Genomic DNA, 23,499 nt, shown 5'->3' on the forward strand with positions numbered 1-23,499 from the left:
GAAAGAATGCCCCAACCCCTCCTCCCTAGCAGTTCCCCCTCCCTCCATCTTTCAGGTCTTCACAAGCAGGCCCAGTTCCCAAGGTGGAGCATGCATACAGAAGTGGACTATGGAGTAGAGGAGACAAGTCAGAGTCCAAAGCATGCTTCAGGCACCAATCTCTGTGTTTACTTTACCCTGTCATCTAATTCCCAGAAGACGTCACATCTTCCTGGGGGATTGATTATAGATCCTGGTTATGCTCTCCTAACACATTTGTTTATGGATAAGGAGAAAATTAATTTTTTTATTGGAAGAAAACCCTTAGACCAACCCAATAAAACCAAAGCCTCTGTAACTACTGCTATTTTGATCCTAGTCCTACAGACTTTGGAGAGTTATTAAATCTTGTGCTTTCTAGTTAAAGGGACCTTAAAAGTCATCTATTCCAAATGGGAACAAGAGACATATTGTATGTTGCAACCCAGTTTACACATATGTTCACAGACATGCACACATATATTTAACTGAAATAAAAGTTTAATGAAATAATACTTTGCTTACTGCATGGAGTGTATGCTGATCTTTTCTATTTCATGAGAAATATTCCTGGCCACTACACTGATTTTACATTTTGATAAAATAATCATGTGTGTGTGTGTGTGAGACTTGCTAAGTTCAACCCTTATCCTCTGCTTGAGTCCCATTTTTTAATCTGTCTCTTTTCCCAATTGTAGGAGCAGTGACTTGATGAGACTTATCTAACTTACCTGTCACTGGACTGGGGTGTTAGCATGACTCATGAAGGAGGGACACAAAGTCAGTGAGGAAAGCTGGCATGTAAACAGAAATGGAGTATGTGTCGAAGGGCAGAAACAGGCCTGGCAGGAAGTACTGCAGCCTCAGACAGAGCTAGGAAGGCTGTTTTGGGTGTCCTCAGAGGTCTTCAATACTGGTAGTTTTCTGTGTGTCTTTGAACGCCAGTTCCCTCACCCTGGGCACAGCAGGACCCGTTGAGGGAAGTGAATACTGCTGCTTGAGTGTCATGGTTGAAACCATGGTGTGTGCTCACCCCCAGGTTCACATTCTTTCCACTTTAATAATAATAATAATAATATTAATAATAATAATAATAATAATAGAAATAACAGAGATAATAAAAAGAATATTAGTAACCACCAGGATTTATTGGGTGATTTCATATACCAGCATGTTCTGTACATCACTATATTTAATTTTTGCTCCAATCCTAGGAAGTAGGTAATGTTTTCTCCATTCTGGAAGTGAAGAAATGGACACTTGCAAAAATTAAATGATCTCACCACTAATGGCAGAGCTAGGATTTGAACTTTGATTGGCACGTCCAATGTGGCATTCCAGCCACAATACATTTATATCGCATGGGATTGGTCAGATGACCTTTAGATCTGAGTGAGTGCTTTCCCTAGGAAATTGTCTTCCACTCATTTCAGAATTCCCTGTGTTTTCTGGAGTACACTTCTGAAACTGATTTATATATCCTGTTATTTCACAGACATGCAGAGAAACCAGATTAAAGATGGTAACCTTTCTTTCAAAAATGTTTTTTGATGAAGGTAATAGGGAAAGTATAAAATTTTTGGAATTCGAGACATGGATATTTCTATTTGCATGCCATCATCAAAGACTGGATACAAATTGATGTTTTCAGGGGGCAATAATTATGCATTGCATGTGTATGTTTGTGCTTCTATTTTCAGAAGATACTATTTAAGAAAGAGCTTCAGTAAGTCAAAGTGTAAACAAAATCTAGCTTTCAGATGGGAAAATGAAAAATGGGAATTAAAAACATAATTGTGAGAGGCAGACATACTTTTATTTACTTAGTACCATATAATCACTGTGCTTTAGGTCATGGACTATACTTGAATGAGAACAAAACCTTGGGAATCTAAGTGTAAGTGTAAGTCCAACTCTTTAATTTGCTAATTATGTTTCCTGGTGATAGAATGAGGTTATAATCTGTGTGGGTGGTGTTTTATTATGTTATTTTATTAATATGAGAAGAAGAGACTATAAAAAAATGGTGCAATATTCTTACTTAATGCACAGATATTTTAAGCCTGAACTTAGTAATTATGAATAAAATTAAAATCCATTGCATGTTAGTTACAGAAAATAATAAACAAGCTTAATTATATCTTCTAGGTAGCGGTTGTTAATTCTATTCCATATTATTCATCATTAGAGAAATGAAATACTTTACAAAGTGGTAAATTTGAAAAGGAAGGGTAGTAAAATTATAGGGACGGAGCATCTTAAAGGTAACGGTTTGTGTTGTTGCCATGTTATGAATGGGGAAACCGAGGCTGAGAGCACGGGTAATTTGTGCAGCTCACTCACTGAGGCACTGCAAAGCCCTGGCTGGAAAAGCCAGTGTCTCCTTTTGCCTAGGTTGGTAAGCTCCTAATGGAACTGTCATTCAACTGAACAATTACTTTGGGCAGACTCTTGACAGTAAAGCAAAGAGGGGTCCTAATAATAGCAATCAAGAGACCAAAAAGCAAAATCACAGTCCTTCCTGATGGAAGCACAAAAAAGTATTTTCTTCAGTGCTTCACTTTACATGTCCTGTGGCACTAAACGCAGTACATTTAGAGATTCAAGAGGAGTTTCCTATGCAGCATATTAAAATCCTGCCTGTTAATCCTGTGAATTAATGGTGAAAGGATGGCTGAGTCCAGGCTGGCTTGGCATTAAGTACCATTAAGCACCCAAACTCTTTGTAGTTAGGCACACTAGCCCAGAGTGAAAACAAGGTTCTCTCCAAGTTGATGACCTTTTTGTGAATAAAAAGAATCTCTGACAGTGAGCCTCAGCACATGGCTTCCTAGACACGTGAGCCACTTGTTTTAGAAACAGAGTGACATGCTGAATGCCTCAGGGAAAAATAGCACTTAAAACATAAAAATACAAGGATTCCTACTGAGCAATCCATCCCCATTCTCATGCCAGAGCCGGAACCATATGTGTTAATGACCTACAGTGTGGGCATGAGGTTATGATGGATGAATACTGAATACAAGCACCTCTGAAAAAATTAAAATGCAAATATCAAGCCGATCCTTGTCCTCCCAAGAAATCCAAACCTTAAACTCCAATGACTTTTTTCTGTTTTCCATAAACACCTCTGAGCAATATCTACCTTTTATTGCATAGTCTTCACTGTGTTTTAGGTCACTGTGATAACTGCAGTTCCTTAAGTGCTTTTTGCAATGACCCTGTGAGAAAGTCCTTAGTACCCCCATTTTACAGATGAGACTCAGAGGGGTTAAATGATTTGCTACCCTGTTACAGAGCTGACATATAAATCCAGGTTTGTTGAAAAGCAAAATCATACTCTTAACTACTAAAGAAGTGAAAAGTAACATTATTGCTACTATTATTATCCTTTAGAAATAATCAATTTTTGAACCTATTTAGCAAATGTTTTCCCTGACATTAGATCACCAGCCTAATCAGTGGCAGAGAAATTGATGGGCCCTGGAAAGCTGATAGTAATTTCAGACCTTTTTATGAACTGAAAAATAAAGCAACCTTTATTTAGCCATTTTGGATGAATGTACTGTTATTTTATAATAAAATGTTTATGTGCCTTTTTTATATCATAAATGTGCTTAATTATTTGGTGGTATTCTGACTATTGGATGACATAGTGGCTCTTCAGCTGGTTAAGACTGATTATCTCTGGTTTATAGCACCAGAGCTTAATTAATTTGCACAATCCATACAGAATTTGGAGACGAAAATTCTTAAAAGTTAATGGGCTAGTTTTACATTTAGTCAATATATCTTTAGTACAACTCTGGGCAACAACATTTCATGTTATATAGCTCAGTGCAATAATAATGGTAAAAGCAAGGTTGTTGATGGCTATAACCAACGTTTACATTCTGGCTCCAAGCTTTTTCTTTCTGTTTCTTTATAATGAGCCCCATCTTTCTGGATGGAAGGACTTTGGAGGCATGGACAAAGGCAGAGATAGGAGGTCAAGATATCTTGGCAATGGTGTGAGTCATGAGTTCATGTTCCTGCTTTGTCACTTTTTAAAGCAATGTAACCTGTCTGTGCCACAGTTTCCATATCTGTAAAATGGCAATAATTCCTACTTTATCAGATTCTTGCAAAGACTGCATGTGATTCTTTTTGCCCAGTGCAAAAGCTAAGTAAATGGTAGCTACTTTTGGTTGGTGCTTGTGTAAAAGATTTGGAAACTGGCTTCTCAAAGGAAGGGCCTTGCCAAGACCTCCATGCTTGTCTTCTGCTGTCCTGCTCCGCTTTCCACTGAGCTTACTGCTCAGACTGCCCTTACCACGTCTTGAGGAAATGTAATTGTAAATCCCAAGATATACGCAGTCTTTCATTTTCCACATCAACTTGCATTATATTGAGCACACAGTGGTTATAGGATAAATAGAACTATAATGTATAAGGCACAGCTTTTCTTCCTTCGCTATGAGTTGGGGATGGAAATAGGTGAGTCTGCATGGCAGAGGATATGGGGGATATGGAAAGAGAAGAAGAAATGAGTCTGTCCAAGTACAAGTGTGAGAAAAAAAAATTTTCCTACAAATATAATGCTGTTCTAAAATGAAAAAAGTAAACCCAGGAAACCTCTTATTACCTCAACTAACACAAATTTAAAACCTGTAGAAATTTGGTGTAAGTTGAGCTATTTTGTCCTCTGATAACATTTAGCCTCTTCCAGAGAACTATGCATTTACTGTTATTCTTGAAGCAATTAGTTTCATATTAAAGCTGGGCTAATTGCACATCATTTTTATTCATTTCTTTCTAGTTGGCAACACTCAACTAAACTAATTTGAGTTAGTGGATGCAGGATATTAGAAACTTCTGAAGCTAGATTTCTTTAAAATACTACATTTTTATGTTCACATAGCTTGCAGTTCTCTGTCAAAAATGGACATAACCTAAAAAAAAGTGTTATTATTTTTTTAACACACTGATGGGTAAAAACAAAACCACAGATGCCAACAGAGTAAAGTCTACTGATTGGGTGGAAGCCAGCTTGATCTTTCTAGTTTTTGTAAAGATTATTTCAGGTGACAAACTTAATCAGAAACATGTTTTTTTCTGATTAACAGTAGTGACAGATTTGTAGATAAACTGTAATTCAGATGCTTACTCATACTTTAGGAAAACCTCTTGGTATTATGATTGTCTGCTTGAGAAAAGATTTCCTTACTATGAAACTGTGATCACTTCCTGTTTTAGGTCAATTGTAACTATCTTGAAACAATCTGTTAGGAACATTTCAGTTCTTCCAGCAGAGGAAAGGAATTAATAATTAAATACACATACAGATATAGAAAGCAACTGGAAAAAAAACACTATGGCAAATAAAGAACACTATGGTCCCATGCTTTTGAAATGTAAGAAAAAGACATTCTAGATAATGCGATTTTGACTGAGCTCAAAGATTTCACTTATTCTCCTTAACATGTAATCATTAATTTTTGGCTCAGCTGATCTCATCGCCACACACCTGGCTGAGGGCTTGCTGAGAAGGGGATTTCCAGGAATGGCAACCTCACCACAGAGGTGAGAAGGCCCAGAAAGACTTCCGGGCTGGGGAGCTAAGTTTGCCACATGAATTTCTGTAGATAGCCTCAATATTTTGTAAACAGGGCCAGACTTGTGGCAGAATGGAAGCAATGAACAAAGGTAAAAGTTGCTGGGAGACTGCGGTTGAGACCTGCTCACCGCAGACTTGGACACATCGCTTTAGTTCTCAAGGACTCAATTTCCTTTTGGTACAATGTGGCAGTTGGAGTTAACTGATGTGTTTTCCCTCTTGATGCTGTACCTTTCCAGATGAACGGGCCAATAGACCTCCTCTCTATTATGCAAGATCAAAGCTCAGGGCCCTGCTTCCCCTTTGGTTGTTAACCTTGTGTCTGTGAAGAAAAGAGGTAGTGAGGTTTCATAAGAATAGGCAAAATTTCAGATCAGATCTCCCCACTTCAGTACATTTAAGGATTTTTCTTTTTTCTTCTTGCATAGTTGTATCAGCTAAAAAATAGATTTCTTTATTATTAATAATAAAAATGGTCAACATTTTTTGAGTTGACAATGAGCCATGCCAGATGCTATGGATTTTACATGCACTGTCTCCTTTCCTCCTCAAAACAGCCCTTTAAAGGGGATCTAAGCATCATTCCCATTTTTTAGATATAGATGAAATCTAAGGCCTAGAGACAGAGAGTAATCAACCCAAAGTCCCTGGACCAGTAATGGCAGAACTAGGGTTCAAACTCACGGGTCATTCTCAGAGCTTGAGCTAGTAACCGCTTCTTCAGGCTGTCTTTTAAAGTTTTCATTTTCTACATCATTTTCATTTTCCACATCAACTTGAATTATATTGAGCACACAGTGGCTACAAGTTAAATAAATATAGGTACAATCACCTGGTGCAATTTCATCCCTGGAAAATAGGAAGATTATGTGTGTAACAAAGAAAGTGCCTTTGTTAAGTGAAAGAAGAGAATGATGATATCTCTGCCTCAATAGGTCTTGTAGAAAAATGATGCATATGCCCAGGCAAATGGAAGTAATTTAATTCATTGGATGACAGGATTATGGGGGAAACTTTTTCTCTTCTACTTGGTATCCCATTAATGTTGTCTGTTTAATAAGATACACAATAAAAAATAATTTAAAAATCCCCCAAGGAAATGGATTTTTTGATCAATGTATTCCTTATAAGAATATGGTTTCCAGCAGTCAGTGCTCTTGTTGAAGAAGAGCAGAGAACTTAGAATTTCCTGTAGCAGGTGACATGGTGCTTTATGTCGGAGATGAGCTGATTTCTGCTTCTCAGCAACCCCTGTGTGCCATGCTTTGTATGTATGAGGAAAGGGAATGCAGTATTTGGATTACTCTGCCCCTGTTACTCCTTGTGCAAGCAGTATGGGTATTTCTGACTGTCCTTTTGATTCTAGCTGAGGCTGCTTGCCACAGGCATCTCTTAGTAGATTGCTTTGTGATTTATGCAGGTCTAAAGGAGACCAAGGATCATTTATCTTCAAACCAGGAAAAAGATGAAAGTGGCTTGGTAGTAAAATTTCCTGTGGAGTTAGATGGGAGCATCAAAGGGAAAAAATGTCATTGTTTCATGAAAAAATAGGAAACGTGAGCCAATTTCTAATGTCGCAGATATTTTCCTGTGAAGAGTTTAAGTTTTTGAAAAAGTCTTTACTAAAGGATAAAAACCACTGAAGCAGTGAATTAATGTGATGCAAAAGCTACTGCCACAAAACGTGGCCTTTTTCAGAAGGTTAAAATGAAAATAGAGGGTAAAGTGGTGAAAACCCTTAACTGACTCACGTCACTTTGTTATTATTTTTCCCCCATTAAATCTGATTTTCTGCTGTTAAATATCCGAGGGCAATTCTTACTTGAAGAGGAAAAAATGTCCCTCCAAATGGTTGCTTCTGTAGCCTAGAAATGCTTTGTTCTTTCAGCTTCATCAGTCTCCGTGGCTCTGAACTCACTGACAGCCTCTGTAAAAATGATGCTGCTCCAGCTGTTCGTGCTCTGCTCATTTGTACCGGGCTCCCTGTGTTTGGTGTGCTGGAACAGTCCTATTCTTTTAAAATGTGTCCCACAGATTCAGAGATATTTAAAACACTGTGATGCCTGGAGGAAAAAAAATTGTTGTGATGAGGCCATTTATCACCGTGCATAGGAATATAAGATTCCCACCAAACAGAAAAGATATTATGGGTTTCTCTCTGGCTACTGTACATGCCATAAGTAAAACAATGATGCATGAAGTTGAACTGACTGCCAAAAATAGATCAGGAAGAAAAATGTCTCCCATGACAATTGGCTGTGATCCTAGGGATTTTCCCTTTTAATCTGAAACCTTGAATAGGAATATTTCTTTTCTGTCTCTCTTTTTAATGTCTCTGTCTTCCTTCCTTTCATTTTCTTTTTTTCTTAATAAATACACTGTGATTTGTCCCTTGAAATTCTCAGCAAACTATACAGCAGAACTGAAACATAGATCTACTCAAGTCAGTCTGAATGAATAGCCATTGCACAGGCTTTCCAGTGGCAACACATCCTCCCTTCTCCTGTTCTCAGCCCTCCATTCCTGACTCAGAGGAGCCTGGCAGCTTTGGGGTGAAGCCATTTCAGTCCTGGGATGATGTCATTATTCAAGAAATATTAAATAATTGAGAAGAGAGAGGAGTCCCTCCAAATGAATACACGTTAGCCAGAAATATGGTGAGTTTGGCCAGGTTCATAGCTAAACTCAGGACATCAAGAACATCAATACCACCACCAAAAACCCAAAGCAAAAATTCTGAATCTCCTCTAAGCATCAAAACTGGGCACCTAAACTGTACAGTCTACACACTTGTCATTTGCAAATATGTGAAGAATCTAGAAGTTGACACCATCTGGAGTTGGGTCCAAATTATAGTAGAAATGTAGGCACTGGGGACAGTATGGTATATTAGCTCTACCAACCAACAGAATTGGGCTAAAATCTTAATTTGACACTCACTATGTGTTAACTTGGGGCAAGTTACTTTTTTTTAGCCTCAAACGCTCATCTGTGTGTGCAGAATTTGGGGTTCCTATGGCCAGGATCCTCACTGAACTTAAACCACCTGATGATGTAACTGGCCTATTGCTAGGCTACCACTTCCACACCTTTAGGCAATAAGCTATTATTACACTATATGGAGAGTCTGGCCCAGTGCTCTGAGTGGAGGCAGAGACGCTAGTGCTCGACCTATGCTGGGAGAAAAAGCCAGGTAATAAACCCTTTCACCCCAAAGAAACATTCTAGTGTCATTTCTTTGGTCACACTGAATCCATAACGAACTTGCCCGGGGCTGAAACCCACTGGCAAGACACTGTAGAATCCCTTACCCATGCTCTGAAGCCCTAGGGAGGTTGTGATTTGTAATGTCTCATTGACTCTCTTTTCCTGCTGGTCACCCTTCTTTTCCTCTGTCCCTTGTCTTCCCACTATGATTGTTGGGACCTGAGTCTTTGTGTTCTTCAAAGTGTCAGCCATGGTACTTGTTAGATTTGCAGAATGAGAGCAGTAGATGAGAGAATGGTTTTCATCTGTTAAAAATTGGGTTTAAAACTTGTTAAACGGATTGAAGATGGGAATGGAACATGAGAGGGGTATTTGTGCTACTCAACCACTATAACCACCCCAGGTGTGCCTGGAGAAAATGTTAAGGAATTAGAATTTGGGATAAAATTGGGAGCTAAAATGCAAAGGAAAGAAGAAGGATGGAAGGGAGTTAGGAAAGGAATGAGGAAATGTTTCCATTCATTGTACAGCTGTATACAAAGATATATTTTTGTTTTCTGGATTCTGGCTCATTGAAAATACATGCATCACAAATGTGATCACCTCCTACACACATCTGAAAGTGATTTGAAATAACTAGTTGGAAGGTTAAAGTTCTATGTAATTAAGGAAACGCATCTTCAAGTCCTCAGATCATACGAAGGAATTTATCTCACAGATTTGGAGGCTCAAGAAAATTCCAGATGCATGTCAAAAGTTTTTTTGAGCCATTTTTAGCTACAAACTATTTTCTTGGAGAAAACTGTAACCAATGATTTACCTGTGGCCTCCCCCGATGGTACTGGCCCTAGTTTTGCTCTCCCTACAATGTAAGGCTACTCATACCTGGGATCTGAATCTTTGCAATTGTCAGCTGGATCCAACTCGTTGGGGAGCTTCCTTTAAGTAACAGCTGAAAGGGATCTTTGCATTCGGGGCTCTCCGAAACGGAATGCTGCCTCTAGTCAGGAGTCAGTGCCAGGAGTTGGATTTCCTCTACTGCTTGAAACAACGGAAGGGATGGATCAAATACGTGCAAAAGCAGTTTTCAAGACTTCAGGATGAGGTAAGGAAGAGCAGTAGTCCCGAGAGATGAGAAACAGACACATGAGTGAGCCCTCTGGCTGCCTCACCTCCCTGCGTGGAGAATTTCCAGGCCAAGAGAAGGGAGAGGGAAGCTCGGCAGAGTCTGGAAGTCGCCTTGGGCTGAGAAATGAATCGGGAGCCTGGCGAGGCTGTGGTGGCTAGAATCTGGGGGGTGGGTCATGGGGGAGGGCAGAGCTGAAATGAGGGGGTCCCTGAGTCTCTGCCTGGGGTCCCCCTCGAGCAGTCCGCTGAGCACTGAGGGGGACGCACAGGTGAGAATGAGACAGCTCAGTGAGAGTGCAAGCGGGGGAGACGGCATCTCAGGAAAAAGGACGTTTGAGCTGGGCCCAAACATGGAAGCGTTTAAAAGATCCTTTTTGAGGACGAAGGGCCTTCAGGGTGAGGGAATAGCATGTAAAAAACTAATGGAAGAAGAATAAAGTGCCTGTGTTAATTGCAAAGTCTTGTTTAGTTGAAATATGGGGGTGTTCAGAGGAGTGGCCATCAACTAGCGAAGCAGTGCCCCCTGGACCACGGAGCGTCGTCTTTGAGTTTGTGCTGTCCCCCATCAGCAAGCAATGGCTGTTGGGAGGTTGAGTAGTGGGAAGACATCAGAACTATATTTTAGGAATTATATTAATTGGTCTTCAATGTATGAAACGAATTATGGTGGAGATACTAAAAGCAAGGAAGTCAGGAGCCTATGGTAAGAGTCCAGATGAGCTATAATACGCTTTTAGAATAGAGGTAGGGGTCCTGGAAAGGAAGAGATAGATAGCAGTGAGGTAGCAGGGAGGATTGACAGCTTTGAGTAAAGAGCATGAAGGAGGAAAGAGGTGAAGGTGTCTGCTAATTTTGACCTTCACTGGGAATGGTGACACCTTGAACAGGAACAAGGACCAGAGGGGGACAGGTTTTGGTTTTGCAGTTCTGTGCTTAGGGTGTCAGGGATGTGTCTGGCTATTGCTGTTTGGACAATAGCAAAGAATGCGTATTAGGAGCTGGGACAGAGAGGTTGTGGAGAGAGAGAGATGTAGGGATCACACGTACTCCATGAGTGCTGAGCCTGGGGAATTTGATGGGATCACTCAGGGAGACAGTTGCAAGAGAAAAGAGGTCACGGAAAAGGACTTTGAGTGATGCTTTCATTTAGCAGACAAGAAGAAAAGACCCCAGAGGAGGGGTGTAAGGTGTTTTTTGGGGGGTGGGGTGGGGAGGGGTTGTATAACACCTTAGATTCTTCTGTTTCTCTGGAGGGAAATGTAATATAATTGAGAAATGATATTATTAAGTGGTTGTTACCTAACTTACATGCATGTATGTATGCATTTGCCAACAAGATTATTTTTCAGGATGTGAATGTCCAAAGTGGAGAGACTCTGAGCCTTGTGGTTAACTTGTAGAAACAGGGTGGAACAATTTCATAAATGCAAGAATCAAGGATAAAGTAGTGCCCTACAATGGCAAAAGAGACTTCCTACAAGATCTATATGTAGTAGGCCAAGTTAGTCACAGAATATCTTCAGATGCTTAAAATCCAGTTGTAGGGTACACTTTTTTTTTTTGCCATTCCAAAACTGCCTTCCCCACCCCCCTTTTGGGGGGTCAACTTCAGAACACTTAATTAATTGTTTAAATATAAGAAACTTGTTGGTTCTACTGTGTATCAGGATGTTTTTTACCTATATATATAAGGGAGGTGTTATCACTCCTTTTTATGGGTAAATAAATTGAGGTTTGGACACCTGCCTTAAATCAAACTGAGCTCACAGGTGGTTGGGCTGAGACCAGTGACACAGGTCTCCTGATAACAAATTTCAGGTTTTTCATTAACCATGACCTGTGGACTTGAGGATCAATTCAGGGTATTGCTAAAGGTGCAGACTTTTGTGCCAGTGAGACAGGTGGAAGCCTAATGCTATCACTTGTCAGCTGTGCCCATCTGACCTCTCCAGGTTTCATTTTTTCACATACGTAAAACAGGAATAAAACCTATTTTGTGAGGCTGCTAGGAGATTATAGATATATGTATATAAAGTATTGACAGCACAGGCACTTACTCTTTTAATGAAAAAGAACCAATTGGAGGGCTTAGGGATGGAGTTCTGGACGTGGAGCACTTTTTCCAATATTGTACTTCCCCTGCATTATCTCCCCATTTTCCTGGGAGCCAACACGAGCAAAATGCTGAGTGCATAGTAGGTGCTCTGAAATTTCTTCAATTAAGTGCTGTTAAGCTTTAATTAGACGCCATGGACTCACACAGGATTTGCTAGCATGGCCCTGAAGTGTGGAAATTTCCTTGTGGTGCAGCGGGGAGGAGAGGGGAGCCGGCTTTGTTTACATTCTCAGCAGAGGCTACCACGAAGGGGGGAACCACTTTTATTTCCCTTGTGGACTGGCCGTTCATTTTGCTGTAGCAGCTGCTAATGGAAAATAATAAAACCCACTTTCGTCAGGCAGTATCTGGAACACTTACAGGTCAATTCAATGCTCCAAACAGATTGCTACAGAGCACATTAGTTTGTCATCAACATCCACTTTGGTCAGGGGAGTTTTACCATTGGAAATTGAACTTCTAGGTCATGGTCTGTTATGATTCCTGAGTGTCATCAAATCTTTGCAACTTAGTGGAAACATATACCCAATTATTATAAATGAACAATCAATCTTCCCATTTGTTAAAATCACACAGGTAGCAAATTAAGCTGTGGGAGAATTGAACTGGAGCAGTGCAAAAATATGACTTCACTAATATTAAACCTATATTTGGCCTATTAATTAAAGAATTTGGTCCAGTTCCATAATAAATCCTATTCTATAATACAGTGCCAAGAGGTAATGTCAGCACTACTTTTTAAAGTACTGAAACCAATGTAGGAGATGCAATTCAAGGTGCATTTCTGTTTGCAACTGCTCCCATTCATATGTATGCTTGTGTTGGGACAGTCCTTTCTAAATGCAGAGTTAAATGAAATCACCTGCAATTCGCAAACACAGTACCCATAGTGGTGGTTGCCCCAGCTGGTGGAAAGAACTCTGCCTGAGCTTGGGGTGTTGTGCCATTCACTAACTATAGGACCTTGGCAAGCCACATAACTTCCCTGGACCTCAGTTTCCTCCTCTGTAACATGAGGGTTTGGGTTAGATGTTCTCTAAGAACATCCTATATATTTAAAAGACAATTCTTATTATTCTAATTGCATAACATATGTATTCATGGTTAACTTTCAAAATAAAGATAAGCAAAAAAAGAGAAAGTAAATCTCACATTTAATGTTATAAGCGAGAGATACACATGGTTAACATTTTGATGTATATTCTTCAAGTGTCTACATGTTCACATATGTATATACCTATGTATATTAAATATACACACACAAAATGGGAACATTCTATATAAACATCATTTTGCTACCTACTTTTTTTCAATAATAGTAGTATGAACATCTTTCTCTGTCATGTTTTTTTAATCTGGAATCCCACTGTATGATTAAGCCATCAATTTCTCTAACCAATTGCCTATGAATAGATAATTTGGTATCTTTCAATCCCTTGCAGTTTTTCACAGTTATAATGAAAATCCTCATTAAGTCTCTGTAGGGTAAACATTTCCAAATTCTTAGGGTAAATTGTCTGAAGTGGAATTGCTGGGTCAAGAGGTACGCATTTTTCTTACAGGTTTAATATCTGTTGCTGAATTCACAAAGTCTAAATTATACACTAAGGCCTTGGGAGACCATGAGTGACAGCTGGACTCAGAAATCCTGACCATGAATACTCCTGTATTATAATAATAATAGTAATCTCTGTCTGGGTGCACTCATACACACTGACAGGAGCAGTTTTGGTATGCCATTTTGTGTATATTTATATGACCATCTTCTTCCTCCCAGGGAAGGATGATAAAAAAAAGTCACTAGACATTTGAGTGTCTGGTGAATTTCCAGCTGATTCTCTAAGATCTTTTTTAGCTCTAATAGCTCATGAGAGTATTTGATTTGTCTCAACACATTTTTGAGTACATAATGCGTGCTGAGTGGTAAAGCCTTGGGCGGTGAGAAGCACTGTGTTTGGGGGAAGGCTCCCACCACAGTGAGAAAGGTGGTGTCAGAAACAAGCTGTGGGGGCTGGGCAGCAGGGCCACGGGCACTGAGAGAGGTCAGGCTGGCCTGGAGGCCTGGAGGATGGAATGAGGCGAGGTCCTGGGAGGTAGCACATCAGCTAGAGCTCCTTTTGATTTAGCATCTGAGAGAAAACAACCTGAAATTAGCTTAGCGAATAGGGTTGCATTTATTGACTCCTATAATCAGCCTGTAGGAAGGCCAGGGACTCTTTTTCCAATTTTCTTTCCATGGGTTGGCTGCATTCTCTGAAAATTCTCTAAGTAGGTGGCTAGAATTAGGGCTGCTGACTGCTTATGCTTAAATTTTTAAAGTCCTAAATTCCAAGTGCAAACCCTCTCTCCCAGTTAACAGCATGAAAAATATAAGCAGCACTCTGACAGGCCTGTAGGTGATGGGCCAGCTGGTGATAGGCGTGCACAGGGAGCAGCCCTGGGCCAAGACAACACATCATGGCTGGCAGAATGCCCACACCTATAGTCAGGGCGTTGGAGCGGTTACCTTAATAAGGGGGAAAAGAGTCACTTATATATAGAATAAGAAATAGTTGAACTCCCAGAAATAGTGGAATACTGATTGCTGAGGGCTGAGGGGACAGGGAAATGTGGAGATGCTGGTCAAAGGGGATGAACTTCCAGTTATGCGATGAATAAGTTCTAGGGGTCTAACTTACAGCTTGGTGACTATGGTTAACAGCACTGCATTGTTTACTTGGAAGTTGCTGGAAAGTAGGTTTTAAATGTTCTCACCATAATAATAATAATAATAAATGGTAGTTATGTGAGGTGAAGGATGTGTTAACTAGCCTTATTGTGGTAAACATTTTGTAGTATATGCCTGTGTCAAGTCATATATGCCTTAATGTTATATGTCAATTATATCTCAAAGCTGTGGGGAGAAAAGAGAAAAGGGTGCTGAGTAGACTAAAACATGAGCAGCACTTAAATTTGGCAGAATTTATGTAGACAGTTTAACAGGGTATGTCAGTAGCAGGTGATCAAAATATATGAATTGAATGAATAAACAATTGAAATAAAGGGCATGAATAGGGCGGAAAACAAAGTCTCCTCTTTGAGTACCACAATTTCATATTGACTCTTCATTTCACCTTCATCAATTCTCTCAGACATGCATGCTCACATTTTGCAGATAAGGGAAGTGAGGAGGTTAATTTCATCTTTAATAGCTAATAGGATTCTGTCACAGTTAATGATTCTTCCAAAGCCATGACCCATATAGCCCAGTCTGTGTTTTGGTGAAAAAAAATCAGACAAATACAAACAACATTCTAATGTATAACAATAGTTTCAGAATAATTGAATTTCTTTTCCTGGGGTTGCTAGAATGTCAAGAAGATGAAACCCTGTACCTTTCTGTGCTCTCATCCATGCTCGTGAGTGTGTGGGCCTCCAGTCTTTGTCTTGCCTGCCCCATCCTGACTCTGCCTTCCAAAGCCCCAAATAACAGGTCTTGAAGAGTAAGACTTTCCTTGGACTTATGGGGAAGGAAGACAAGCTAGAATCTGTTTTAATGGGAGGGTTGGGGAAGAACCGTGGATTTCTGCATTGTTAATCTGGCTACAATACACTTTTCAGGGAAGCTGTGACTCTGACTAGGATCTCTCTGCAGCTGTGCGTTTCCTCCTCCATCCTACTGGAGGAAGCTTTGGAATAACATGACTATCCCAGGTCCTGCCTTCTTGCTTTCTGCCATACTAATGTCTACGTAGTCTCTAGCACTTACTATATATTATTTTGTGTTTTATTAATAGTCTGCTCTTCTCACTGTTTTCTACATGTTACTTAGGTCAACATAGTACCTGCTGTTCCTCAGCCTGGGGTACCCTCTCCCTGCTTGTCCTCTGGAAAACACTACCCCGGAAGGCCGAGTTGGTGTGTGGTCTTCTCTGTGATGCTTTCTCTTAAGCTTCACAAAATGCTGTGCATATATCTTTAATGCTTAGCCACAGTGTGATGTAATTACCATTTGCCAACTCCAGGAAACTTTGAGCCTCTCTAAGGCAGGGACCATACTTGGTTAACCTATGCCTCCCATCTAGTGCCCAAAATGGCTTCAGCCACTTACTAGGTATGCAGTAAACATGTAAAGAAAGAAAATAGAATTACTCGGTTATTCCTGTATGTAGCAGTTGGCTATGCACTAAATGGAATGTTCAATAACACAACCTGGGAGCAGGAAGGAGATGCTCTAAGGCTCTGAGCAGGGCATGACAGGATAAAATTCATGTTTCAGGACAATGGATGCAGCAGCAAGGCCTCTCTTTGGAGACTTTTAGGCCTTAGAATAATTGTTGGTATTTTGACATTCTTTTTCTTTGGGGAAATAAATGGAACTAACGGGAAAGAAACTCCTCTGGGAATTTCTCAGATGTAACTGGTACTGATTCAGCAAAACGAGGCTTCAGAAAGGATCCTAGCAGGTTACCTCCTCCCCAAGGCTCTGAGAGTGTGAGGGAAGGAGGACTCTTTAACTCAGACTAAGTTCCAGGAATTCTAGACAGATGGATCCTTTGCCTTGACTAACTTGTGTCCTGTCTCCCTCTGCTTCCCATGTTTCCTTGTATATACTCCATGACTGAAGGTAAAACTCACAACAGGGTCAGATCTTTCTTATATTTACAACTTTACTAATATTAATAGTAAATTGGCTCTTTTCTGATTGGTTTGCATTTGATACAATATTTTCAACCATCTGTAAGGACTTGATTCGTTATTCAAAAGTGACATTCTCTTATCTACATGAATTGTATTTGGATGCTCCAGAACCGGATTGCTATTGCCTGGCTCCCACCCAGCCGAGGTCCTGCCAACCAGGGCCCGCTCTAGAGTTCTGTGCCTCCTCACATGCAATTATGAAGCAGAGTTTGTAGGTGGTCACACAGAGAAAACAGGTTCAGAGATGTTAAATGATTGCTTAAGGCCATACCGCTCTAGAAGTCCCAGACTGAGAAAACAAATTTCAGGAGAAATTAGAAATAGGGAGATCAGGAAATGGTGATGTTAGAATTATTCAGGGTCATTTAAAGCTAAGGAAAGAGTCTGCATATCTAGAGTCCAGTATGTGCTGAATGACACCGACCACTGAAATCATTTGAGAAGTTTCTAGGACTTAATTATGTTACCTTTCTGTATGTCAAACAAATATTCTTGATTTTTCTGTTGGGTAGGTGACTGAGGCATAATTGGTTCAATATTAATGGCTATAATTTACACAAGCTGGGGTTGGGCTCTTGGTATTTTATGCCTGGATATAATCATTAAAAGTATAGTTTTTTTGCAGATTAAAATATTAAACTATCACCTTACATCCCAACTTTAAATATCATTTATCTGAGCACTTATTTATAAAGATGTAAGCATTCAACTTGGGTAATCCAGCTTTCACTGGTGTCATATGTCAGATACATGCTAGGGAAGAAGGTTACAATGAAGATCTAGGCTCTGTGCTCAAGGAAATCACATTTTAGAGGAAGGAAACATTGGTCATGGCAGTGACATGATTATGCACAGGGAGCTAAAGAAATAAAGGAGGTGGAAGTGACTCAACTTGGACATCTGGGAGATAATTGAGTAACATCCTGAAGGATGTATAAGAGCTGAATAAAGGATGGTGGAAAAAATTCTGCACAGGCAAGTACATGGAGTTGTAAACAGATGTTATTTTCACAAAAGTCATCAATCACATTAACATCAGGTATTTTATCTAAAAGTAGAGAAGTTTTCATTCATTTCTAATTACACGAAGACCAGTTTTTCCTGTTTCTGATATCTTCTGGTTTCCTTTGCCGTTGCCCTTTCTTCATTTTTCTGCTGTTCATATTTAGATGTGCATCGCCAATTTTCATCAATGGGGAAGGTAGGATTACAAGCAAGAAAAAAGAAAGCAGCATTGGTTAAAATTTTATGCTGAAAAAGATATAGATGGTTTGGTTCACAGATTTATGTAAATCTAACATATGGAAATGATGTACAGTTATCTCCTATGTAAAAAGTCAACTGGAAAATGATTAAGTTTAGGGTTGCTTCTTGCATTGGTTAGCTGTATTTGTGGCTAGTGCGCTTCCCAGAAGGTCATAATAAGTTGATCGTGTCAGACTACTACCAGTTACAATTTTAGGGAGGCTCATGGATTTTGGATTCAGGCAGATGTGACATTTAATCAATCTTCACTCACTACTATTTTACCTTTGAACATACAACTTCTCTGAGCTTCAATTTCCCCATTCATAGAATGGGAAAGAGAGACCCAAGGGCTATTTTAGAATAAAATGGAGTAACATTTAGTGATGCTAAGTATAGTACCTGAAACGCATAGGTGCTGAATAAATTACTTTTATTATTTTGCCACTTTCATTCTCACATTTCAGCATCACATTTCTTAGGGATCAAATACATGACCCCAGAATGTCCAACTTCATAGATTGAGGTACAAATCAGTCTCCAGGTGAAGAAGTTCAATCCCTCTAGTTTTCAGTAAGCCCAGGAAGTCCAGAAGTGCAGTCTGCCCTCTCAGTGATTCAGCTCCTTCCCTGTTACATATCCAGGTATTTTCTGGGTTTGTCAGTCTCTCAGGGGTACTGGTCCAGCCTTGCTCTATCGTGATGTGTTTGCCTGGTGGTTGTGGATGTCAGTTAAAGCTAGTGTGGTTACCGAGTGTGAAGTAGAGCATGGGAGTTGGGGAGGTCCCAGCTCATGGGGGAGGGGAACAGTGCTGATGTCTGGGGGGGGGGAAGGCTTGGCTACCACTTCCTCAGTGTTCCTGGTGCTTCTCACCAAAGAAGAGAGGAACCGACTACACTCCTCCTCACTAAGTACAGAAGGTGTTACAACGTTTTGTAGTGCAAATGAGGGCAAGTGGCCTCAGCACACCTCTCACTGCCAGGGGCTGTGGCAAGCGTTGGGCCGCCCACTGCTGGCGGCACCACAGGGCAGCATCCTTTGATCCAGCAGTTCTGGGAATCTGTCTCTGGGAGGGAAACCAGTTTCTGGGACTCCACATGAATAGCAAGCACCAGTCCCTCCCTTGGCATGTTTGAAGTTGTGATTCTATAGCAAAGTGATCTGGCAGGACTGACTCTATCCTTCTCTTACCAGCCCAGTGGTTATGACTAAGGAAGCATTAGCTTCTCCCTTGGCAGAATTAGAGGCTGGAGTCCAAGCCTGGAGATTGTGGTCGATGTGATATGGGGAGCTTAAAACAGGACTCATCACAGAGTAAATGGTTGGGAAAGCTTTCCCCCTCCCCCAGGGGAGCTGGTGAGGCTCAGACGGAAGCCTTGCAGTTGTCTGGCATTGGTAGCTTTAAGTGCTCGGTGGGGGTGGGTTTCCATGGCTATGTGTGAGGGGCCTGCTTCTCTACTGGGGAGTGGACTTGGAGAGAATGATTCCAGACAAGATAACCCCCACTACTCACATGATATGTAAAATATTAACAGATGACTGATGTTAATTTATATTTAAACTGGAATTGCTTGGTTCTGTTTTGTTAGCCATTAAATATAAAATTTTTCCTTTCAAGCAAAAATAGAATTGGGGCTGTAGGAGTTTACTTGGCATCCTTGTTTTGTTCTCTGGGCTTGTAGCAGGATCTTGGTAACTGCAGTGGTAATCTGTACACTAATCCGTAACATCTTTGATGAAGATACAGAGGCAAGTCCCTGTGGACTTCAAGACAGTCGTTCGTTCATTCATTCACAAAACTGCATTTACTCAAGGTCTGAGTACTTGGATCAGATTTATGGACAAACCCACTTTGAGGAATTGTCTGCTTGGAGAGGAAGGAAAGTGAGAATACAGCTGTATCAGATGTAATAAGTGCTGCAATCAGAGCAATTGCAAACTTCTCTTGGAGCACAGAGGTAATGAATTTGGCCCTGAATAATTGGGGAAAATTTCACAGTGGATATGCTGTTTAAGTTAGGTCTTGAAATGTAAATAACAGTTTCCCTGGTGCAGAAGAGGTGGAAGAACTTTCTGGGCGGGGGATATAATGTATGCCTGGAGGTGGGAGAAGCCTGGCTTGAATTGGGATTGGCAAAGGCCAGTGGGGCTGGACTCTAGGTTTGCGGCTCAAAGGCTATGAGAAGAAAAGTTGTGGATAAAATGAGTTCCTGTGGCCAGGATTCTCACCTGGCCCTGGTTGACTAGCTCACTGCACACCTGTGGGCAATACATGGCTGTTGACTCTATAAAAAGAGCTCTGCCCAGTGCTCTGCTTGCGACACGGTGGCAGGGCTGCAAGGCTGCAGGAGAGCAGAGCAGAGGCTGGAGTGGTGGCAGCGCCGAGGACAGAGGCCCAGAGGACGGCTGTGTGGGACGACTGTGCAGAGAGGCCCAGAGGATGGCTGTGCAGACAGAAGGGTGCAGAAGTAAAGACTGGCTTGCTGCATACAGACTCGCTCTGAGTGAATGGAATTCTAGTAACTGACCTGCCACCTGGAAATAAAGTTGGGTATAACCCTTTCACCCAAAGAATGTTTTGCTGTCAATTTTCTTTGGTCACACTGAATCCATAAGAAACTTGCCTGGGGCTGAAACCCATTGGCAAGACAAAAGTGAATGCCAGTCCTGGACCAGGAATGTGGCAAAACCTGAATGATGAAGAATGTTTAGTGACAGAGGGAGAAGGTGTCTAACTATGGGAGGGAACTCAAAAGTCTGTTTTTTAAAGACAGAATTCCTCAAAACATGTGTCATGAAGCACTAGCCCTTGAGATACTCATGAGCCAAGATTTGCAGACAAAAGTGTGGGAACCACTACAAAGTACTATACAGTCTGTGTGTACATATGTATAACACTACAGTATTATAGAAACTCTAACAAGTCATAGGAAAGTGATTTAACTCTCTTTACCCTAATATTTTTCTGAGTTGACCATGACATACTGTTTTATGAGTTACTTAATAATATTTTGAAGAATTAGCATTCCATATTACACATTTGGGTGGTGCTATTCTAGGCATATGAAAATTCAGAGAGTAGGTCTGGAAGGGGGAGAGGACAGATCAGATCCACGTGTGTTAGCCAGGTCCCTGAAAGGCCCTCTGTATGAAGCTCAGGGCTGGTGATTAATAAAGGTATTCGAGGCAGTTACCAGGGAGAAGTAAGAGATCTTCAGCACCCAGGAGTAATCTTGGGGACCCGACCTCAGGGGAGTGGCTTTAAGGGGGATGCACCTGGCCATTAGGGCAGAACACAGCAACATCGGACCTTGGTATATCACAGTAAGAAATAGAAGCCAAGCTGGGAATGATTTACATGAGACTCCATGTGCTCCTACAAAGCATTCAAATCAGGTGCAAATTCTGAAGCACATCTGACTCTGGGTCAGGGGTCAGATGGGAGGACTGGTGGTCAAGAGGATTTGCTTTCCAGGAGCCTGGAGAAACAGGAGACTGTGAGGGACCATCCAGTCCCATTTTGTCTCCTTGACAGGCTGCAGGTCCATTGCCCTCTGAAACTGCTTTATTTTATTTCTGCCTTAATGTGGCCTACAAGGTCTCTCCTGTCCTGCTCTCACTTTCTTCTTTGGTGCCTTGTTACAAATCCTCACTCACCCTGTGCTCCAGAACTCCTTGCTGCCCACCAGCATGTCACACACACTCAAGTGCTCTTAAAAGTGACCACTTATTGAATGTTTACATTTGGTCCTGTGCTGAACGTTTGACACAAATGACTTCTGTTTGTTGTTTACAGTGATCCTATAAGGTAGAGTCCCTTAGGGGTGTGGTTGGGGATAAATAATAGATCGTCCCACTAACTATAGCTTAACCAACTATGATTTCTTCCACATAAAAAGTCCAGAGGTAATTGTTGGATTGGATCTCAGTGATGCCACTAAAGACTCCAGACTCTTTCTGGTTCCCTACATCTTCCTTAGCCTTTGGCAGTTGTCTTTGTTCTCTGGCCTGATGATTGCAAAGTGGTGCTGTATCCATAGGCATCATGTTGACATCCTGCTTTATCTAGGGTGTGTGAGCTGCTCTACCTGGAGCACAAAGCTGTCCTAGAACCTTCTCAACTGTTTGTTTTCGTCTCATTGGCAGGAACTGTGGTCCGTGAACTTCCCAGGGGACGGAAGCTGGGAAATTGAGGATTTAGCTTTCTAATCTTTTCAGTCAAGGAAGGCAAGGTTGACATGGTTTGGAAATTGGTGATGGGTTAGTCAACCTAGAGGGCCTGTCTTGGTAGGCATTTGTATTTCCAAGTTAGATGACAAGGCAGCTCAGGAAGCTAGGTTAACTTTGGTCTCATAGGTCAGCTTGGGTCTCATAGCTGGTAAGTGTTAGAGGTGGATTCCAAGCTGACTCAAAGGTCTACATGGGTTCCAATGTTCCACTTAGTCCCCTTATCAAAATTTTAATGTTCAATTCAGTCTATGTTTAATGAACATCTGCTATACTCAAAGCACTCTATTGGATAGTTACACAGATAAACAAAATGTTCCTATGTTCTAGAAATTACCTTATTGGGAGAGAGTGATGTACACATATATCAGTAATTCACTGTAGACTTTAATGGCTAATGTCATGGGGCATATACAATAGGTTGTGGGTGTATTGGGGAGCTGAGAGGAATTCTGCCTGGGGAATCTGAGAAGGTTCCCTGGAGGAAAGATATGATCTGGGCCATCTATCTGTAGGTGTTTCTCATATGAACAATGTGAGTTTGTTTGTTTCAAACCTCAGTTAACTTTAACATGATATCCTAGCTCATCTCAGATATAGTTTGTTTGAATTAGTGCAGAGACATAATCTCTGAAAGTAAATTAACTGGCCATGCTTTCTGCTTTTATTTTAATATCCAAAAAATCCCATAGTCTTTTACTTTAAATCAAATCTATATGTATTCTATCAAATTCATGAAGTAAAACATTCCAAAACAAAAATAAATCAAGGCAATTTAAAAGAAGGATAACCTATAATATATTTTCCTAAACAAGTTGCATTGCATAAAGAAAAGTTTTTATATTCCAATTAAACAGGAATAAAATGAAAGATGAGCCATTTTTTACCCTGACACAAAAGGTAATGTAATGTACTGTTCTTTCAGTGGGGGGAAAAATAGTTATAATGAACTTGAATGGAAGTGAAGTGAGACTACTCTAATTATAGATCTTGGCAGGAAAAAGAAGATAAAAGGGCAAAGGACATGATCAGAATGCTCACAAAAGGAGGCAAAAACAAAAGGCTAAAGGCATGGAGAAAATTGAAAGCAATAGAGATATGCAGAGGGAGACAAGAAGCCATCATTATCTTTTTGTCTGTTAAATTAGCAAAGAATTAAAAAGGATAAATCAATCCACTGGCAAGAATTTGATGAGATGGCGATCTCATGCCTGTTGTGCGACTGTGATATCTTATTATCTTTGCAAGAAGCAACTGAACAGTTTATATCAAGAACCTCAAA

Source organism: Manis pentadactyla, chromosome 1, assembly GCF_030020395.1.
Source record: "Manis pentadactyla isolate mManPen7 chromosome 1, mManPen7.hap1, whole genome shotgun sequence".
NCBI lineage: Eukaryota > Metazoa > Chordata > Mammalia > Pholidota > Manidae > Manis > Manis pentadactyla.